Source organism: Argopecten irradians, chromosome 9 (assembly GCF_041381155.1).
Source record: "Argopecten irradians isolate NY chromosome 9, Ai_NY, whole genome shotgun sequence".
NCBI classification, from domain to species: Eukaryota; Metazoa; Mollusca; class Bivalvia; order Pectinida; family Pectinidae; genus Argopecten; species Argopecten irradians.
The window spans coordinates 37,833,296-37,849,744 of NC_091142.1; the positions used below are offsets into that span (position 1 = coordinate 37,833,296).

At 35.3% G+C, this 16,449-nt stretch overlaps 1 long non-coding RNA gene across 1 annotated transcript in view; it reads right to left on the reverse strand.

Moving 5' to 3' along the window:
* Positions 1-2,013: 2,013 nt before the first annotated feature.
* The window catches only part of LOC138330971 (uncharacterized), a 47,480-nt gene continuing 33,044 nt past the window's right edge, over positions 2,014-16,449 (reverse strand). Inside the window, exon 3 of the long non-coding RNA XR_011209637.1 lies at positions 2,014-2,288. This is a non-coding gene — a long non-coding RNA (uncharacterized lncRNA). The remainder of the gene's footprint in view (positions 2,289-16,449) is intronic.

The following is a 16,449-nucleotide window of genomic DNA, read 5'->3' on the forward strand; positions in this document are numbered from 1 at the left end:
TACAAACGTTGGTGGGTCTAAAGATGAAATCTAGATCAAATCTCGTCCACAGGACTTCTGAACCCTGGTCCAAGACTTTATAAGGGGAGGCCGTCCGATGTATCTTTAGCCTGACTTCATCGTTTCATACATCTAACCCGTAATGGGCTAACTTATAAAATATAAAATTCCTGCTTTCTTCTGGTGTAGATGGAAAAAGCTATTAAACATATTAGGCATTTCGCCACTCTTGTCTAAGCGCATCAGACATGATGGTTGGAATTTGCATAACTTTACTGCGGGGCTATTCCTTGAGGTGTGTATTTACTGCGGAGCTATCCCATGTGGTCACGTGTAAGCTATCTCACGTCAGGATGAGATTTCCCAGACTTTCTATGACAAATCATTATCCGAGGCATTCTATCGGAATGGCCATAACTGATTCTTCAAATCGATTTTTAGATATAAATTCTAGGAGAATAATTATAAATCTACAGTCCCCGGGGAGAGGGATCCCGGCGAATGGCGGTTTTTCGGGATATGTAAACACAAAACGCTACAGAAGCGAGGAGGGAATACAGCCAAGTGTTTCGTCCCAAATATTGCAATCATTAATGGTCCTTACCAATCCGATAATGATCCAGCTAGTATTACAATTACCTAAATATCACATACAGCACACCGGGTAAACAAATGGGGTGCTAAGAGTGTTTAAACAGACTAAATGAGAGTGTGTTTCTCTTCCAGAGGAATACAAATTTTTCGTATGAACGTCAAAACAATTCAAGACCAGTTAGCAAACATTAAAAACTGGCAAGCGCTCCCTTTTTCTGAAAAGTACAAGGTATCACTGTACGTTTGAATCGTTTTAAAGTGATCTTATTTTGAACTTCTAGTCTTTGAACAATGTGTTTTGCGACGTTTAAAAGAAGCTATTCGCTGGCATAATGGTCTTGTTCCGTCGAAATAGTCAATGTATTTCAGAGCTTCTAACGGTTAGAGTCTCTTGGGGTTTAGCCATATGAGGCAATTGAGCGTTACGATGTCTAAAGTGTCACGTCATCATGATTTAGAATTTACCATACTGGTTCTAGAGGTCCCTGATTAAAAAACTCGTTAGACATGTAATATCTCTCTAATTATATATAGTTTTCTTATATAAAGAAAACAAAGTATTTAGTTCCCTGATAATGCGTCTTGTTTTTAACATTTAACAAAACGACTTTCTCTGCACTTTAACACATTTTCTCTTTAAACAGGGTATTCTAGCACTATCATCAACACACTCTTGGAATTTTATTTACACAAAACTGATTAATTACTTTGTGTCACTTCAACACAGACGAAATACTCTCACCAATGACATCAATGTCATGATATTTATATTTATAGTATGTATGATGTTTATATACATTGCTACATGACACAAACCATTCATGTTAAAGAATACTGCCAGTATTATGATGCTATTTTCAGCACAATTGTTTGATTCATTTATTCTATCAATTTACTCACCATTCCTTCATTCTTCCGTATATCCATCCACCAATCCATTCATCCATCCATTTATCCATCAATCCATCGATCCATCCACCCATTATTTATCCAATCATCTATCCCTTCCATCCATCATTTCATCCATTTATCAATTCATTTCATTCATTTCATTTATTCATTCATTCATTTATTCATTCATTCATTCATTTCATTCATTTCATTTATTCATTCATTCATTTATTCATTCATTCATTCACTAATCTTCCTATAACAAATTCATTCATTTTTAAACTTTCCATCTGTGCTTTGTTTTTATTGAAGCCCATTAAACGGATACTTTACACCACGGTGCTTGCCTAACTGGGAAACTGACATTTAAATAATGTGTCGTTCATGGATCCGTTCAAAACATGTCGGCACAATTCCGCCAATGTTTTCCCATACTTCTAAAAGCCTGACGCTTATATTGTGTATTGCCCGACTGAGAAATAAAATCAAATCGACATTTTTTATGACAAATGAGCACGTGGTGACGACTTTAATGACGGAAGTCGTTTATTATATTATTGAAACATGTATACAATACATTGATCGAACCAATTAACTAATCGATGCCTTGAAAGTGACACGTGCAGACAGGACTGGGTCCATTATCATACTGAATGAAGAAAGGTAAAAACTCGAACCAATCAGACAATGGACCAGGTAAACGGAAATCTATTGCGTCGTTTATCACTGATTTATAACATAAAATTGGGATATGGAATATCTATACTCATCCACTGCCGCGTCAACAGTTCTTAACCTCCTGTCTGAAAATCAGAAATAGATCATTAATAAAAAAAAAACATCACAAAACAAAATCACAGTGTAGATAATTAATGAAAATATCGCAAAATAAAATCAGCGTTTTTTAGCTGATGTGCAATTCATCCAAATAAAGTTAATTTGATTTGACAAATCACCAAATAATTTGATTGGTTATTTTATAGTGTTTGAATATCATAAGATGTAGCGACTGTATCAATGCGCTGTTTAATTAGGTAGAGTATCAAAATGGTTGACTGAATGTATCATCGAACAGCTGGATTAGATATGCCATCCCAAGATATAAAATGCCGACTCCGAGATACCAAAACGACGTGGCGTCATATTTTTACGTGTTTTTGTGATGTCACAATCACCGGAATGTGGGATAATTCAAACTTCTGACTGTGAATACACATGTCATACTATATGTCAGTGACGTTCTCTGATGATCTAAGTATTTTGTTCTTATAAAGCTAGTACCATGGTTGAGGCGGCATTCTGGAACGGCATAGGAAAACTTTCTGACTTTATCACGTTCAATTCAAATACATTTCGACTGGTGTTCTTAATTTTCGAAAATCAAACAGATTATATCTGAAACAAAACAATAGCAAAACATTTACGGAACGGTCGCAATTATTTCGGATTTATTTGATTAAAATAGCTTTACGGATAGATTAAGTAAAACTACGAACGAGAGTGTGAGGGAGATGTGGCGACAACGTTTCGTCTCGAGATGCGAATTTGACTTCCGAAAATCAATCACATGCGTTTATGCGGGTCCTCTATACTGATATTAAAGCAATTCTGATTGCAATCATAACCCTGTACACATACACACAGAGCAAAGTCTGAAAAACATACGGGAAACCCATTAAAATATGTACATTGTTCCACCACGGAATCCCACCTATCACTTCAGATTGTTCACTAGTAGATCGTATATCAAATTTTCCGACATCTTTCTCGATAAAACCAGGACTACACGTTTGATGCGTTCAGGAAACAGTTGTTAATACACGCTAAACTTTATTCAAGTTTAAAAGGATAAAAACATTTGATATTGTCAAGTACATCCGCAAATTGTTGGGGTACATTTTCCGACAAGTACATCATGTGTGTTCCAATTAATTTTTTGATGTCCACTTTTAGGATGAACAATATTTTTCTCCAAACACATTATTTCTAAGATGCATGTATGTTATAGCCTTCCGTGAGCAGGCTTGTCCGATTTTGATTTGATGATGAGATTTATTTGGTTAACATCGTATAACAGGTATTTAGGTGGGTGGGAAACTTCAATACAGCACACATGGACATGTGATTTTAAACACAAGTGAATTATTTCTAGCATGTCCTTGGCGCTGGCAACAGTTGCCATACAGATCCTTACCCATATCTCAAAATGCTTGGTAAACAAATTTCACGCCTCTCGTCCGCCTACTCAAACGTACTTCGGTAGAATTTACAGTCGTGTAGGTATCACAAGGTAAACAGTGACGATGTTTGAATGGAATCTCATCACATGTATTTAGACATGTAAGTCCCTCCTTGATAACAATGGATAGTGTCAATATTAAGGTTCCCTTCATCCCCGTCTTTCACTGGCCGCTCCAGATGTGATGGCATGACCATGTTTTATTAGGCGATAACTCTCATAAGCAATTGTTGATGCATAGTAAAAATTCGTAATATTTAAAAACATGTTTGCCATTCGGTTACATATGATAAAGTTGGATTAAATCATGCTTTTGACGATCCCTTATAAACCAAATTCTGCATGTGAGAAGCAAATCGTACCTGCTATCTCGTTACATTATCGCCAAACTCAATGTATGGACGACTCTCCTGGCACGTTCTCCCCTACATATAAAGGCGGTGATGTATTTCAACACTTTACCTGCCATAACAACAATCCTTTCTTAACCTGTACTTTACTCTGCATTTAGTCTCCAATTCTCGAAAAACAAAGGCAGACTTAAATCAATTTCCAATTCTACAAGGATGCCTTTCAAATTTTCAATTACGTTTTTTCCAATACATTGAGACCTGAAAAACAAGTTGTGTGACTGTCAATATAACCCTACTGTTTGTATTTAGCAGTACTATACACAAGACGATAGAAGCAGGTTGTCTGACTGTCAATATAACCCTACTGTTTGTATTTAGCAGTACTATACACAAGACGATAGAAGCAGGTTGTCTGACTGTCAATATAACCCTACTGTTTGTATTTAGCAGTACTATACACAAGACGATAGAAGCAGGTTGTCTGACTGTCAATATAACCCTACTGTTTGTATTTAGCAGTACTATACACAAGACGATTGAAGCAGGTTGTCTGACTGTCAATATAACCCTACTGTTTGTATTTAAAAGTACTATACACAAGACGATAGAAGCAGATTGTTTCAAGGAGACGAAATCAGGCCTCAGCCTCCTAGAGAGGCAACACAAACACCACTGTTCTTAAATGACCATTACTACACTGATGGGGCTTGTTTTGTAGAAACGCAAATTATTTCTTAAAAGTTTCGAAAGTATTGAAAAAAGTTGAAATATCATTTTTAGGATCTATGATCAGTAATAGAATTTTCTAGTTGATTTCTTTTACTTAATAATGCCAACCACTATTCAAAACGCTTCTTAAAATGGTTCTGAAATTCTATTTTACAAAAATATACAAAGTATAAACTTTATTCTTCTTTTTATTTAGGCACAATGTATTCGAAAATTCGATAGGACCATGTCTAAGATTTAAAACAATCATATTCACTGAGAGTGAAGTCACAGCTGTTGGTGAAAGATGTTATTGCTTTGTGAGGTGTGGATTAGTGTCTGCTCCTGGCAGTGATGTCGCCTATCTTTTAACGAAGACTTTGCTGTTCTATGATTGCTAGTTACAACAATGCTATTACTGTCGTCTGCTTTCTGAGTGACGCGACATTATTTGTGTCAACTGCCCTTTGAGTGACGTCATTTTTGTTGGGTGCATAAATATTGTAAAATACTCTGTTTCGTGACGTCAGTATTGTATACATATTTCTTACATTGTAAGTGATATAGGATGCTATCACCTACTTTGTGTGTAACGACAGATATATAAATTGTTTTCTAAGTGACGTCATTGATGTCTGTTTTGTGGGTGACGTCAGAGATGTCTGTTTTATGAGTGATGTCAGAGATATTAAATGCTTTGTGAGTGACGTCAGGTGTTGTTTGTTTTGTGGAGTGACGTCAAAGATGTCTGTTGTGAGAGACGTCAGTGTTGTCATCTGCTTTGTAAGTGATGTCATAGATTTCATATGTTTTGTTAATGACGTCAGAGATGTCGTTTCTTTTATGAGTGACGTCAGATATTTTTGTTTTCTGAGTGACGTCAGAGATATCTGTTTTGTGAGTGACATCAGTGCTGTCACCTGTTTTGTGAGTGACATCAGTGCTGTCACCTGCTTTGTGGGTCACGTTAAGTGTGAATATGTTCACCTTTGAATATTTATGCCGTCTGCTTTGTGAGTGACTACATTGGTGTCGTTGTTTCACAAGTGAATGTTTCAGGTCCATGCTGTCGTATATTTGGTCTCCGGGGGCGTTGATATAGTCTGGGACGAGGTAATATATATACGTCACTGCTCGGGCGTATGTCGGTGTTAACTCTCTGTTTGTCATCGTAAAACATCGTATGAAAATATTTTGTCTCCCAATGCGACATATTCTATTCAAATTACAACCGGAAAAGTGACCGAACCACATATATCTTGGATATATTCCAATCTTTGCCAGATTAGATATTTTCTCAACTTGACTGCACCTGTTCTTGTTCCCCTAGGATAATTCTAACATGGATATATTTGACTTCAAGAAAATTGTTTTGAACATTTGAAACGATATTTGTGTGTTATATACGTGAGGAATGAAATATAATACCTTGGAAGCTGTGTTAGAGACATCAATAGTCTGTGAGATAAGTCGCGGAGGTAAGGGCGGTTTACTTCACATTAAACAGTCTAGTCTAAGAGAGAAAGGATAAACGTCCCACTATAATTGTGTTACCATGATGATCTAACACGACAAGCACCTGTATTGTATAATACTTATTCCAAGATAAAATTTTACTCTTAGTGCTCAACGTCTGGGAATGAAATGTCAGTTCGGTAAGGTAGCACTATACATATATGTAGTTTTAGTAAATAAACGTAAGTATAATATGACTGTATGGAGAAATCCACTGTGTATTGTCTGCAGTATGTTTCCGTGTGGCCGATACACATGATGTACATATTGTGTCTTACTTCAATTTCTACTTTGAATATTGTGCTTTTTCACATTAAAAACATGTATTTGAAATGGATATAAGAAATTGCAACCGGTTAAAACAAAATGATCTATAGTTCACGTTAGTAGGAGAGAAATGTTGTCTCGTCAACTGGTTTCAAAAATTCCATTCTTTTAAGATGGAGGTTATATCAAAAGAAAATTAAGTATGTTTTCTTTTACCAAGTTGAGTTTCTTTGTTATATTAAAAAAAAATCAAAGGGTGAAAAAGCAGTAAATTCAATGGGGGGGGACTTTATTTCCATACTTATGGCACAGTAGTGTACTTACAACACACGACAATAATACACCCTGTAGATAACTTGACAGACGTCACTGAAATCACGATTAGATCCTACTACATTAAACTGATAGGATGTTCAATCTTCAGGAAACAACTCAACTCTTCTGAACATGTACTTCTTCAAGTATTTAATGAGATGGAAGCGTGCTGTACTTAAAGAACTATTTAAAAACCGACAACAGTTATAACCTGAGCCGGAAAGGTATCCTTCCGCCTATAAAATTTTTACCAGTTGAAAAGAATTAAATAGTGATAATATTATATTTATCTACTGGGGCACAATATAAACTTAGGTAAGTCGACCAGATCGACCATTGTTTGAAATCGACACTTTTTCTTGATGGGAAAAATTAAATCCATTCGTAAACAAAGTAATAGTATAAAATGTCTGCATGGCTAATTTTGAAATGAAAATTTTAAAAAGTGAATAAATAACTGGGAGTGATTTCATATTTGTTATGATCTTTTTGACGCCAATTATATTGATACTGTTATTGCTTGCTTTATGAATTGTGAATTAGTGTCGACTTTAGGCAGAGACATTGCTGTCGCCTGTGTTTGGGTAATGTGACTAAAATCTTATCTCTGTGGCGTGAATATTGAATTTCGAAATCAATCCCTGCTGTTTGAGGTCATTACATTGTAATCTTAATAATGTTTAGAACAATGGAATACGTGTAAGCAGAGAACAATATAATGATCGACAGAAATTAATAAAAAAAAAAACAGCACAAAAAGAGCACTACTAAAAAAGTGATATGTTGCGACTGTTACTTCTCATCGAACCGGGCATTTATCACCTATTCCCACGAAACTAAACCACACAACATTCAAATTATGTCGCCTTTTAAACATCATCCAGTAAAATTTTAACGAAGATGAAATATCAACTAATAAAATGTTCTCAATAAAACATCAACCAATCACATTTTACTGTTAATGAAACCGACCGGAAATGACCTTTGACACTATCATACCGCCATCACACTTGCTATGAGACAGACGATATACAATGGCATACCGTAGGTATTTGCCATGAAACCATATGCTGATGATTTACGCTGATAGTCAGGAAGGTCGATACATTTAGCTCGTCTGTTTTAACACGCTGTCGGCTTCACCGTGCAAAGCTATCAGAGACAATACTAACATTAGGGAAATGAGCGTAGAATTTCTACCCGTCTTTTCTCCGGCAGATTAAACATGTCGCTGCCAGTGTTGTGATAGGGGGTCGATTAGTTAATTGTTCCGGGTTGAATCCATCTTATGGAACCGACATAATATTTTTCAAACACAAGCACAAGGTGACCTTTCTCCCAGTATAGTAGATTGCGAAATTCGTTGATAATTTCTAAATCATAACTGCGCGTTTTAGGTAAGGGGTGGTTAGTAATCAGAGAAATGTAAACAAGGTCAAGTATCAGGTCACCGTTCACACATAATAAAGCAATGACAACAATCTAAGATCAATGAACATTTCTCTTCAGCCTTAAATAGATGAATAAGGTCGTTTATGCGTGTTAATGAATACCCTAGTTCGCATGCACTTTAGTTTCTGTACTTGATATAGAGTTTCCATGCTGATATTTCGTTGATGCTTAATTTCCGAGTTAATATCATACCATTACGTGAAATGATATGAAATTTGCTTTTTCCACTTGTACTCAAATTGTCATGGTTCTTTATAAGACGTAAAACAACACGAAACATTCAAATCAATGGGGTTTTTATACCCTAAATCAGTACATGTAAATGATATCTGTACCCTTCAACATACCCATGTGACCCTTTTTTTGTTATTATCCAACGACAAGTCTGGGTCTGCCATACCCACTCAAGCAGACTCAAACTGAGTGAACGTGGTTGCAAAATTTTTATTTCCTTCTATAATTAGTATTCAATGAGAAAACTAACAAAAGTCACAGTAACCTATACTCTAGAGTGTTAAATAATGTTTCCTAAACTGAAGTACCCGGGATGCTTCTCAGGCAAGGACTACAACAACGTTTTCTTTTTATTCTAACAATGAATGTTTGCGAACTCAACTATAGAAATTAAGTATTTCTTCTTACTTTTGACCTTTAAATCTTGCACGAACCACAAAGAAAAGTTTTGAATTTGAACAACACAGAATATGCAGCTGACCTTAAAGTATCTCAATGCAAAATAACAATATGTTTATCATGGGGGGACCACAGTCAAAATTGATATCATGAACCCATGGTAGAACAATAAAATAGTTAAATAATACTTTTTACATTTTACAACGTTTGGTGGAAAATAGGGAAGCAAAATGAATTAATGATCACTAATGTATAAAGACATATCTGCCAAAACATCATCTTCTCTAGCTTGAAATCCTGGTATAGAGAATCTGGACATCTTGCAACCTTTTCTGACATATAGAATCAAGACATCGTCTAACCTTTCCTGGTTTAGAGAATCTAGACATCGTCTAACCTTTCCTCATTTAGAGAATCTAGACATCGTCCAACTTTTCCTCATTTAGAGAATCTAGATATCGTCCAACCTTTCCTGATTTAGAGAATCAAGACATCGTTCAACTTTTCCTGAATAAGAGAATCTAGATATCGTCCAACTTTTCCTGATTTAGAGAATCTAGATATCGTCCAACCTTTCCTGGTTTAGAGAATCAAGACATCGTCCAACCTTTCCTGATTTAGAGAATCTAGAAATCGTCCAACCTTTCCTGATTTAGAGAATCTAGATATCGTCCAACTTTTCCTGATTTAGAGAATCTGGAAATCGTCCAACCTTTCCTGGTTTAGAGAATCTAGACATCGTCCAACCTTTCCTGATTTAGAGAATCTAGAAATCGTCCAACCTTTCCTGATTTAGAGAATCTAGACATCGTCTAACCTTTACTGATTTAGAGAATCTAGATATTGTCCAACCTTTCCTGGTTTAGAGAATCTAGATATCGTCCAACCTTTCCTGATTTAGAGAATCTAGATATCGTCCAACTTTTCCTGATTTAGAGAACTGAAATCGTCCAACTTTCCTGATTAGAGAATCTAGACATCGTCCAACCTTCCTGATTTAGAGAATCTAGAGTCCAACCTTTCTAGATTTAGGAATCTAGAATCGTCAACTTTCTGATTTAGAGAATCTAGAATGTCCAACCTTTCCTGTTTGAGAATCTAGAATCGTCCAACCTTCCTGATTAGAGAATCTAGATATCGTCCAACTTTTCCTGATTTTTAGATCGTCAACTTTCCTGATTTGAGAGAAATCGTCCAACCTTTCCTGATTTAGAGAATCTAGACATCGTCCAACCTTTCCTGATTTAGAGAATCTAGACATCGTCCAACCTTTCCTGATTTAGAGAATCTGGACATCGTCCAACCTTTCCTGATTTTCCCGGGTTTTTTAATTGAAAATAAAGATCTATATAAAGTAACTACAGTGACTCGAATGTTATGTCATTTCTGGTTAAGTTGAAATCAATGACTATCCATTATCATTACAAAATATCTACTTTTTGCTGTTGAATATACAAACACAACAAATAGAAGTACGTGTTGAACATTATATGCACAGATGCAAACCAAAAATGAATTGTTACCAATCTGTCAAATATACATATTAATTAAGAATAAATTACAGCACATCTATTACATTTCGCAGTGCCCAAATTACAAAAGTTGATTCTAACAACTTAAAATGGAGAAAAATCCGAGCTTGTGATGATGACTTTTAAGATACATGTACATAATTGTTGGGTTATTTTCTCTTACAAAACTTACGTTATAGAAAAGGTCTTGTACTATGCGGATATTTTTCATTTATATCAGAAAAAACACATTTCTCGTCCCATAAGTTATAATGAATTCGTTGTTGGTCACTGAAGGTAAATTCTGGGTCCCCAGTAAAATATCCCCGTGGAAGAATTTCATTGAGACAATCAATCCTATATAGATGATTAGTACACCTGTCACAGTAATATCGATGGTGTTACCAATGGGAAATAACTGTCCATACAAAGGCAGTATGAAAAATGTGTGTTCTGTAATTACGGTCGGGTCAGAGGGAGACACATTGTGATATAGGGAAATAATATAAATAGTATAGAAAATAGATTCCGTAATTAAGACGAGTCCAAAGAGGGGAAGAGCAAGTTGGTAAAAAAATGTACAATCTAAATGAAAGAGAGAAGAGCGAATTGGTAAAAAGTGGTCATCAAAGTAATATTAAAAACAAGAGGCCCATGGGCCTTAATGGTCACCCGAGTTAGAATATTTAATGAAACAAATAATAAAACAAATTAAAGACATATAAACACTATATGCTGGGCCTTGAAGTTGGTCAGTGATTTATAAATTTGACTTTTTAGACTTTGAAGAGTATTTGCTTCCATCAAACCTGTGAACTTAGAAGTATTTTTTTAAATCTTAATCATTTTGACCCTATTTGGTCCTGCCCCTCTGGTCCCCCAGGGGGCTGGTCCCCTAGGGGGTCATCGAGGACGGATATGGATGTTAAAATGCTTTATTATACCTCAAGTGAGAATCCTGCATTCTGATTGGTCGAGAGATATTTGGTATTTTACACTATCACACGGCAGGTAACATTAGAACAATTGGAAACAATAGACACGTTCGTAGCAACCCCTAGCAACGGGGCGAAGCCTCGGGTGACAGTGATATCCTCGGGGTGACACTAGGCACTGTCACCCTCTAATGCAGGTAGTATTTATATAATATCTTAGGCTAATAATTCTAATCAAGTTGGACTAATTTCCTATGAAGATTGGGCAAATAATGTTCACAAATATGTTTTTCCTATATAAACCAAAGTAAACTTGACCCCTCCCAAGGGGTAACGTGAGACTCCAAGGTCATATAATTCACATTTTTTTATAAAACACCTTAAGACCTTTCCATCTATAATCATTTGATTCTACTATTTCCAGAATTTTAGAAGATATTTTAAGTTTTAGCCTATTTGACCCTTTTTTAGCCCCGCCCCTTTGCCCCCAGGGGGTCGGCCAGGACCAATAATTAAATTGCTATCTCAGGCTAATAATTCTTACCAAGTTGGACTCATTTCCAATGAAAATTGAGCAAAAAATGCTCATTAATGTGTTTTTCCTATATAAACTATAGTAAACTTGACCCCCTCCCCAAGGGGAAATGTGAGACCCTAGGGTCATATTATTTACAAATTTTATAAAACACACTTTTAGACCTTTTCATCTATAAAGTGTATTTGATTCTACCATTTCCAGAATTTTAGAATATTTTTGAAGTTTTAGCCTATTTGACCCCTTTTGACCCCGCCCCTAAGGCCCCTGGGGGTCGGTTATAGAAAATTTGTTAATAGGATTAAATGGCCATCTCATACCGATAATTCTGACAACATTTGACTCATTTCCTATTACAAATGACCATATAATGCTTAAAAATGTGTTTTCCTAATATAAACTATAGTAAACTTAACCTCCTCCCCAGGGGGAAACTAGAGTCCCTAGGGTCATATAATTCACAATTTTTGTAAAGGACCTTAAGACCTTTCTATCTATGAAGAGTATGTGATTCTACCACATCTGTGAGTAGAGAAGAAGATTTTTGAAATTTTACTCACGGACGGACGACGCACGACTCACGACGACGGACAAAAGGCGATTAGAATAAGTCACTTGAGACTTCGTCTCAGGTGACCTAAAAATCCAGTAATAACGCTAAGGTCAGTGAACGACCCTGTGATAAGGAGATAAAATATAAACATCATATCGTCATCATGGGGAAAGTGTCTTCCGCAATAACGGTACGATCAGTGAAAGGTAGAGGGGAGACATTGTGGTAAATATAAAATAAATAGCACAGACCGTCAGTGTTCAATACGTCTGGAACTGTTAGGTCTTTTATCAATTGTGTTACAATCTGTCTGATTGGAAGGATGAGACAGCCTCATTGATTGGTTGTCTATTGACTGATCGACATTGGTGTTACATGGATGTTACAGGGTTGTAACTCCATAACAATCAAATCATTATGTTTGGTTAATAGGAAAACTTTTCTAATGCTAAAACTCAATCTACGCTTTATTTCAACCGTCGCCATGGACATACATCAACTCTTTTAGGGCTTTGTGTACAGTAGAACGATCAACAGCATGTCTGCGCGTGCACAACGACGCAGGTCATAGGAAATCACGTAACAGTGCTACGACATTTGGCAATATGCAAATTACGCATTGTGACAAAAAAGCTGTGAGAGTCTACAAATTAAAAGGCGATAATGAAGATCGATAAGACAGCGGGTGTCTCCGGCCTATCAGCACAACATAGTACAATGGCCCTCCTATAGATGTTGTAATGAATGTCTCTTCCAATTCTGCGTTAAATCACTTAGCGTTTGCTGTGACACTTCCTCAGCTTTTAATATAGATTTTCTCTAATAAATAGATGTCGTCTTTTATCTATACCCGTTTCCGTAAATTCCTGCTACCTGGGCGAAGGCCTTATTTATGTTCTGTAAATCCCAATACCTGGGAAGATAATTCGATATTGTTTCGTTTCATTCCGTGAGAATATTGAAAATAAACCTTAAGGGACATTGCACAAGGTTACGAAGCATAGAGGCACATTAACTTACGGTGTAAATTTGTAGTGGAGAATGTGGTATATTATCTACGACAGCAGATCAGTCGATACTTCCTTAAGATCGCGATTGGTTTATTATGTGTGAACTACTATATTTTCTTTTTCGGAAAAAACCCACTAAATTTCGCGAGGTTTACCATGGTATTTGTTCTGATTTTGTTACCTTATATTCTTTAAACATTTAACAAATAAAAAGATAAAACTCTGTCTGTTCTCAAACCAGCAACCATTCATTACCAGCACAAGCAGTAAACAATTTGGTTTATTTTATTTTTAAATATCTCTACTAAAAAATTGAATGATTCCTCCAGACATCAATTAAACATTGTACTAATATAAACAAACAAACAACAACCAATATTGAGCTTAGCGTTAGGCTAACACCAAACAAAGCAATGACTAACAGTGGCAGATGATGTGTTCTTATGCCAACAAGACTCCAAAAGTCGGCCTCATTTGGTAAGAAATGTAACACAGAACCTATTCCGTACCCGAGTACAGCCGCCTAATATGATGCTATTTGATAGTTGCCTTAATTGTTTAGTCACGTGAACTAATAGATTTCCTAATCGGTTACAAGTCAGTCACATGACAGTGGCTGGTGACTCTGCCCATCAACCAGGTGTAATCCTCATCCATAATAAATTACAAATAGCATTAACACTATACACATCGCGTTCTCTTTTCTTAAGTTCTGTAGCTGATATAGAAAAGCCGTCCCGAGTGTGTGCTAGCCAGCAGCGGCCAGTATGCTGCCGATCTGTATGAGAGAGAGCTTGATGATCGATACCTCCACGGCCTTTAGACAAGCTCCGTACATCACATTGTCTTTGTTTCAGCCAATTTCATCAAGTTCACTGAGTACTCTGTCAGTCGTGTTGTCAATCAAGGTTACATAGTGACAACAAGCTTAGTAGCGCTAGCCGACAGGAGCAAACAGTTAGTAATGAGTTATATATAACTAGTATATATTTTCATAACAAATTTGACAACAAGCCTACTAGCCCTAGTCAACAGTAATAACTATAGAAACACATAACGTAGAGGAATATATGTAGAACTGGCGTTGTCCTTTTAGGAAGCAAAAGTGAAATAGCAATATGAAAGTATCCAAATAACGTCATTAAAGCAATAACACTGATAATGATATGATTGTATCTATTTGTAATAGGTTTTACACGGGAACAAGTGTAGTGTATAATTATTAAATAGTAATAAAAGTTATAATGTGTCAATATGTCAAAAGAGTACCAATGTAGCAATGAATCAAAAACGTTATAAAGCAACAATAAATCAAAAAAGTTACCACGTCACGATGAATAAACTTTCAAAAATTTTCAAAGTAGCAGTATGTCAAAACAGTAACAAAGTAACAATTAATCAAAAAAAGTAGCAAGATGTCAAAAGAGTTACAAAATAGCAATAAATCAAAAAGTTAAAAAGTAGCTATGAATTATGACAGTTTCAATGCTGCAAACAATCAAATAAGTTACGGTGTAGCTATATGTCAAAGTCGTTACAAAATAGCAAAATATAAAAAAAAAAGTTACTATTTCAATATATCTAAAAAGGTACAAAGTAGTATATCAAAATCGTTACAAAGTAGCAATATATCAAAAGTTACAGTGTACCAATGAGTCAAAAAGTTACAATCAAAACGTTACAAAATGGCAATTAATGTATCAAAATCTTACAAAGTAGCAACGTGTCAAACGTTACAAGTCTAAGTCTCAAGATATGAAGTCCTTGTTAACGATGGTATATGTTAACGAAATACAAAGCATAAAGAACTAAAGACAAACATGGACAATACAGCCTTATGAAATACATAGTCTTTAACATTACGGATGTATTCTTCTGAGGTTTCAGTCCCGTTGAAGTCTCGTTTGGACAAAGATCGAAGAAGTTATGAGATTTTGAAATACAATTTATCATTATCTATAGCAAGTTGCCAGATGCAAATTTTGTCAAAATATTTCATTTCTGTTTTCAGTAGAATCTTTTATACAAGAATTTTAAGAAATGGCCCATTTGGCGGCCATTTTGAAATTGTGTCGTTTTCCGCTTTGAGTAGAGCCACAGTTTAAACATTTTTTACTGATATTTCTTTTACTTAAATCATCACTGTGCCAGCATTGTTAGCTGTATCGAGCTAAGTTTTGCTGTAAATCTTTACTAGGTTCGTGGTTAATACAATATTTAGCATTAATGCGTGAAATGAGACATTTTTGTCACTTTATTTTTACATTTAATTTGAGCACTTTTATTGTTTACTCTAAAATACTGAAAAATAACAAATATTTAAATGGGGCAAAAAAATAAGCACTCGGACCCCCCATTTTTCTGCCTAATTTAGAAAGAACAACCCATTCCCTATTGATTTGCAAAATATTAATAAAGTTTAAGACCAGAACTTTTTCTATAGAGGGTTAAATTTGGCAAAAATGACTGAAAATGGTGCATTTTGTAGCTCCAAATTAAGGGGTAGAGGTAGCATTTGTTGTTATTCTGAGAAAAAAATATTAGTCTTATCAATCAAAACTGTTATATTTTTAAAGAAGACTACAGGAAAATAAATTCTACAAACATCCATACATATCAAACATCTCGTTAAAAAATTATGGCTTTAATCTCTTGTTTATATGGTCAAAACGGCAAAACTCCCCTAAAATCCAATACTTTGTCAACTAGCTATCTTTGAGTGACAACAGCTCAAAAACGAGCACACGGGCATATGGTTTTTCTTCCATTTTCTTTTATGGTATGAAATCCTATTTCCAAATATATATATATATCATATTTAATGCTCATAAGGTTCATATTACATTTTATTTTATAATTAGTACCTATTAAAGTTCGTGTTTTATTTCATTATATGCTCAAATCAGTGTAATATATAATATCTAAATTATATTTTAAA